This window comes from Anser cygnoides, chromosome 3 (genome assembly GCF_040182565.1).
Source record: "Anser cygnoides isolate HZ-2024a breed goose chromosome 3, Taihu_goose_T2T_genome, whole genome shotgun sequence".
Taxonomy (NCBI): Eukaryota; Metazoa; Chordata; class Aves; order Anseriformes; family Anatidae; genus Anser; species Anser cygnoides.
The window spans coordinates 119,829,084-119,835,664 of NC_089875.1; the positions used below are offsets into that span (position 1 = coordinate 119,829,084).

At 43.9% G+C, this 6,581-nt stretch overlaps 1 long non-coding RNA gene across 1 annotated transcript; it reads left to right on the forward strand.

Annotated features, from left to right (window-relative positions):
• Nucleotides 1-235: 235 nt before the first annotated feature.
• Nucleotides 236-6,154, forward strand: LOC136790558 (uncharacterized). Its single transcript, XR_010830699.1, has 3 exons — nt 236-517; nt 4,120-4,250; nt 5,485-6,154. It is a non-coding gene; the product is annotated as an uncharacterized lncRNA (long non-coding RNA).
• Nucleotides 6,155-6,581: the final 427 nt, after the last annotated feature.

The window sequence follows — 6,581 nt, forward strand, 5'->3', positions numbered from 1 at the left end:
TTGCTGGGTTAAGGAGCAAGGCAGCCAAATCTACCCCAGAGTGATTTTCTGCCCATGTTTTCACATCTCGTTTGCAGATTCTGATCAAGTTTTTGCACTCTCAGCTCTCCATCGAAGTGTTAATGCTGCAGCTGGACTCTCACATCTCCCCAAATACCTTTCGGATCCAGGTCCCACAAAGGCTCCCACTCGTGCACACACTTCCAAAAGCCCTGAGCGGGGCTGAGGGAAGGAAGCTGTGAGCCACGCAGATGCTCCTCTTGTGCAGAGGATGCACAAGATGAAACAAATGTGCATTTAATAACTGCAGTTACCTACCTTATAATATTAATCTTTATTGAATTAATCTATAAAATTAATCTGGATATTAATCTCACTGTGTTTTATGATGCAGAGTTCCAAGTCCTCCACAAACTTCCATCCCGTAAACGCCCTCACACTGGTGACCACAGCATCACATATGAACCTCTGGTGATGCATCCTGCTCCCTGAAGACACCACTCAATTGCTATCCCAGGTAAGGCTGCAGAGTCTAGCACTGGTCTGGTTTTAAGAGCTTGAAAGTGGTTTTCTGTAACATGAACATTTAGTCAAATATGAGATAAAAAAATCCCTTCTGTGTTCCCAGGAGGAAACGTACCCACGTTCTGTGAAAGGTGCCCGTGCGCTTGTACATGATCCTTCCATTTCAAACCACAAAGGTGATCACTGTGCACTATTTCAATTATTTAATGGGCACCAAAATTAATCTTCCATTTAAAAATGCAAGAGAACAAAACACTGAAGAATGTACATACTCCTGGGAAAAACACTAGGGACACTTTTCAATCTGAGTTTACACCACTGTTGATCTCCTGAAGTATTTTCCATGGAATTACTAGACAAACTTGAGTTTTATGACTACATAAATGAGAGCAGGTGTCGCCTTTCCGTATCCAAATTTCTAAATGCAGAAGGGTATTTCCATCTGGAATGATTCAGTGTTTATTTTTGCATGGTGGAAGAGAGGAGATTATTGTCATTTGCACTGATGAAGGAGGTAGTTGTCACCTTCCCATTTTTCCTTATTGAATCTTTGTTGGCAAATAACATGTCTTGAGTAAAATGAGAGTAGGAGATAATTTAAATGGGCGCCACACTTAGCCTCGGCAATGAAATTACAAAAGTGAATCAACATGAAAGCTGAATAATTTTTTCCCAACAATTTAGGTAATTATGGACAAGGCAAGCATTAGTTTTTTGCTGCAGAAAACAGAACCAGTTCCTCTGGTATCTTAGGGCAAAACTTCAGTTCCTTAATTAACAGATTCAGAAATATTGTGTATGCTGGCAGATGGAAGAAATGATAAGAGCATTTGCCAAAGTTGGATATGCTGGTGATGTGCCCATGCTAGAAAGCACAGCGTGTGCCTGAACCAAGACTTCAGAATAGCACTTCTTAATTTTTAGACACTGTGCGAACTAGCCACATGATCATTTTCGTCATAGAAATGAGACCTTAAGCATCCACTTCAAAGCTGGGCAAATCTCATCCGTCCCCTGAGATATTAAATGACCTGTGCATAGCCAAATTAATTAAAAGCATTAAAAATAGAGAAAGGGAAATAATGATGCTTTTAATGTGGTGGGAGAATAAAAGGAAATAAGAAATAAAGCATTTTCTGATATCCTACGAAAGAGAGCTTTGCTCAGTTACGAAATAAACGGTATTTATATCCCATCTTACATCGCTGAATGCCACACAGCAAAGCCAGATGAACGTTTCTGGACAAAACAGGTCAGAAGTCCATGTTGCTGCCTGAAACCAGAGTCAACGTGCTCTGGACAAGAGAGGGGGAGCCAGACAGGGACAGGGTAATGGGGTGGGAAGATGAGACAAGACTGACAGGTGTGGCACGGGAGGTATTGGAGACCCAAGCCCATTTGGAGCATCCTCTGGCAGTCAGGTGAGATTTCCTGGGGCCTTTCAAGGGGCAGTAGATGCCTACATGTGGGTAACTGCACAGAGCCTTTGGTGAGCTCCTTCTTGACTATGATGGGAACTTGGATACATAACTTACGCACGGCTATGTCCACTTAGATGTCTTGGTCTGGAGCTGAATCTGAATCCAGACTTAGAAAAGGGGCTCGACCAGATAAAGGCATTTTGTCCATGACCAAAGTGCTAGAAATGGTGATTGTAGTGGAGCCAAGGTAGTGTGCAAAGAATTTACTGAGTGCAAAAGGGCGTGTAATTGAGATAGCCTGCATGGTTCGTTGTGAAAGGAAAAGGGCGGCAAAGATGCAACCAACATAAATAATGGGAATAAAATGGGAACAGAAATTCCATCCTTGAGAGGAAGAGGGAGAAAAAAACAAGGAGATCTGGGGTGCACAGGGCTTTAGGAAAATGGTCCATGGAGGATCTCACAAGATCGGTGGGAAATCAGGGGGAAATAATTTCTCTGCAGTTCCTCGATGGGAGCAAGGACTGAGAAGGGAGCAAGCAGAGACACTAAGGTGTAATATCCCACACCAGAAATGGGCAATGCATGAGCTGATGCTTCAGGAAAAGGGAGATGGAAGAAGCTACAGTTACCAGAGCTGCTACAGCCAGCAGCCATTTTCTTGTTTTCAAGGGAAACCCAGGCAGTTTGGGATTACTGCAATATTCTGTCTTTATTTGGCTTGATATTAAAGGTCATGAATTTAATTAAGAAATCTGTAGTGGCAGCATTAATTAAAGAAAAATACTTTATTCTGTTACATGTCGGGGTTTGGATGAAGGTTTACAGCATTTTCAGGTATTAAAATGAGCATCAGTGTGTGGGGGTGTTCTAGGAAAGGTTGGACGTGGTGCTTAGGGACGTGGTTCAGTGGGTGACATTGGGGGTAGGGGGATGGTTGGACCAGGTGATCTTGGAGGGCTTTTCCAACCTTAATGATTCTGTGATTCTATGTGTGTGTGTGGAAAGAGTTTCATGTTACAGGGAATATACTTCACCTTGATTAAGGTGTGAAATCCAGCTCCACTTCCTCCCTTGGCCCACGGGAATGCAGCAGCTTTCCCAGTAACCTCAAGAAACAGAAAAGCTGTATGCCACGTGCCAATCCTATTGACACAGCGACCAACCTTCACATGCACCCAGTTCAGAAGGGGAAGCATTGCCTGAAAACTCTTAATTTTTCACTGAGCTCTGAAGAGCAGTGTGGCATGCTGACAATAGCAGCACGAGATACATCCCTGCCCTTCATAGGCAATTGAATCACTGGGGCTCCATGGGGACGGGAAGTGGGAAATGCTGTGTAGTTGCTTTTCCTAAATCCCAGCTTGGAAGAGCCCCAAGCAAGTCCATCAGACTGGAGGTCTTAGCTGTTAATGCATTTCTAAGGAGAGAAACACACACTTGCCTGCACCACTCACCCCCTTTTCTGGCTGATGAAGTCACGTTGCTCTTCCCTGATGGGTAGCCGGTACCTCGAAGAGCAGAGCCGAGAGGATTAGCCTGTGCTTGGCTTAACGAGAAAGCTGCAAGCATGGCCAGACTTTGGAAAGAAAAGGCAGGCAGGTCGGAAGTCTTCTTGCAGTCACCCCCTTCTGCACAGGCCAGTCCCCAGGTGGCCCTACGATCACACATCCGATGTCACTGGGTTAGCTAATTGCATCTAAAAGGTGTCCCATAAAGGCACTTTTCTGAAAGCACGGAGACAGGTTCCTTTTGATGCGCTGTAATAAATGAACAGAGTTGCAGCTCTCAGGAGATTAAAGGAAGGCTGAGAAGAGCTGAATAAACCATGTCACTGCAGGTGAGATCTAGATAATAGGAGCCATGAAGTTTCCTAACTTTCCCAAGACCACACTAGTTCTTAAATTTGTCAGGAGGTGTAAAGTGGTTTGAATATAACATTACTGTCCAATAGAGAAAAGTATGGGATTCATGTAATTACATATTTAGCAGAGAAATGTTATCTGGCTTTTATCGTGTAACAACTGAGGACTTGAATACATTTTAGGGACATTACTCAAGCTTCATAACCTCTCTAGACTATAGCAGTGACTCCATTTTGCCTAAAACATAGCCAGAAAGAGAGAGTTTTTAAGGAACAGTCTCTTGCTTATGATGCCTTCCTCTGTGACAGCCTCCATCCAGATAAAAATGTCAGCTCAAGAAACCAGGATGGCTCGCAGGGATATTTCCTTTGGACAAGGACCCAGCCCTGTATGGACCAACGGCGCATAAACATATTCTTTAATTCTAACAGATTTTCAGGTAAGCTATTCAAAACTAATCAGTTGCATGTAGATTATAGAGATGTAAGGAACTGGGTTTAGAAGTCAGGCACCTGGTCCAGCTATGGGGACACACCACATTCAGTTGTTCATTAACGCATGATTATTGATAGTCCCTGATAACACTTATCAGTTGATTGGATTTTTTAACTGAAAGCTCAAAACCTAATAAAACCTTAAATAAAAATGAAGTGCTAGAACTGGAAAGTTTCACCAAACACGCAGTTATTTGGGTAACTGTGAGCTGGCTTTTAACTATATAATATTTGGCAACTTCTGCACCTTTCCTAGAGAGTCTAACGTCACAAAGCGCTGTCATGGGGAGACAAATAACAGCAAAAACAGCATTGTGTTAATCCTACCCCAAATATACATGTAGCATTCATTAAGTCTAATGGAAAGCACAGGCACAAGGATTGACCTGAGCGTGTCCTCTTGCCAGGTTCACACGGTAACTTTAAGTTTAGCAACATATACCAACTTTTAATACCGCGGAGACCTGAGCATCGTGACAGAGGAAGCCAGAGTCTTTTCTGCCTCATGCATGAATAACAAAGCCACCTGCTATATTCCAGCGGTGGATGCTTTATTGTTAGTGATGATGCATGAGGCAGAAATAATGCAGTTTGATTTTTAGAGACAATACCAAGTTGAGCTTGCAAGGCTGTCAGTTAGCCCCCACTCGTTTGACTTGGGAACTGAGCAAACAACATGGAAGTAATTGATGGAAACTAATGACACAATAAAATGTCATTTTTCTGACCTACTTTGCTTAAAGTAAATCCCCATTAATTGTAATTATCTGTGCTGGTGACGGAGTACTCCACGTACACCAGATGCTCAGCTGGATCCCCCAGTTATCGAAATGAGCCAGTTCCAGATTTACACTACTCTGATTCTGGCTTACATACCTCTCTATATATAGTGTTTGTTCCCCTGATCTGAATAAATGCCTGGAAGATGGAAGACCACACAGCTCAATTACTGTATTGATCGGGACAAAAAAAGCCTTTAACCAACCGGCACACGAAGGGCACGATTCCACGCTGTGGTTTGCTGGGTGCTGCTGGAGCACCAGCCATGCCTCCCCTTCCTGGTGTCTCGGTGCTGCTTCTGAAAAACATAAAATGCAAACATAAAGTAGAGGGTTTAGATCAGTTTTGACTGCCACAAGAGAAAACCCCTTGCTAAACACGTTTTATAAATATTCGCAGATCTAAGGGCCTTCCAGACTTTCCTCAAACCTCTGGACACGAGTGCCTCAAGGTGATGGACGCGTGGGTCACCACGAAGCACAGGGAAAAGCTTTTCCTTCTCGAACACATGAGTTAAGAGAGACATCAACATGGGTGTGATTGACACTCACAACTTCAAAAAAAAACACCCTAAAACATAAAAATACAATATGTTGACTAATAAAAGAAACAGGCTCTGACTAATGGCTCTTTTTGCTCTCCGTGAGGGCCATAAAAGAGGGCTGCAGCTTGGCTGAAGGGGCAGAGCATCTTTCCTACACCCTTGGCCGAAGCGACCATCTAGCGGTGGCTGCGGGTACCGGGGACACGAGGGGGCTGTGGGGTGCTTTGGGCACGGCCACGGTTCTGCTGTGCGCGAAGTGGGTGAGCTGGAGCTGGAGAACATCATGGGATGATCAGGAATTAAGATGTAAGCGGTGGAGATATCACTTCTGGCCACCCACGGAGTCATGTAACCATGACTCATCGCCTGATGCAGGAAGGAGCGGAGTGTACCACGCATCAAAATGGACAAGATCTTTCCAAGGACAGACGCTTTGGGCTGGAAAACCTTTCAAGGTCCTTCATCCCAACTGTTTATTGTTTCATACTGGTATGCAGTTTCCTTGCAAAATTAAGAAACTATGTGTTAAAACCAGCTAGGGATTTTATTTTTCCCCCCCTCTCTCTGTTACTCCTACTGGAAGGATCTTCCAGTTTCTAGACTAAATATATCCATGGTCAGTTCCTACTCATTTACTCTTCTGCTGCCGCCTTTCAGTGTCACAGCACTTTTCCCTTTGCTTGCATTTACTTTCCAGGATGTATTTACAGGCAGAAAACATATTCCCTTCCCATTCTCATTTTTTGCTAAACTGAACAAGCCAAATTCTTTCAGTCCACAGCAGAAAGCCAGCCCTGATCTCTGACAACTCCCGGCTCTTCCCTGCACGTGCTTCAGCCTGAATTCACCCTTCTTGGACACAGGTGGCCACAACTGCACCGAGAAATTCAGAGGCAGTCTCAACAGCGTATTACCTCATGTCACATATTGCCCAAGCAACTGCTTTTCTCAT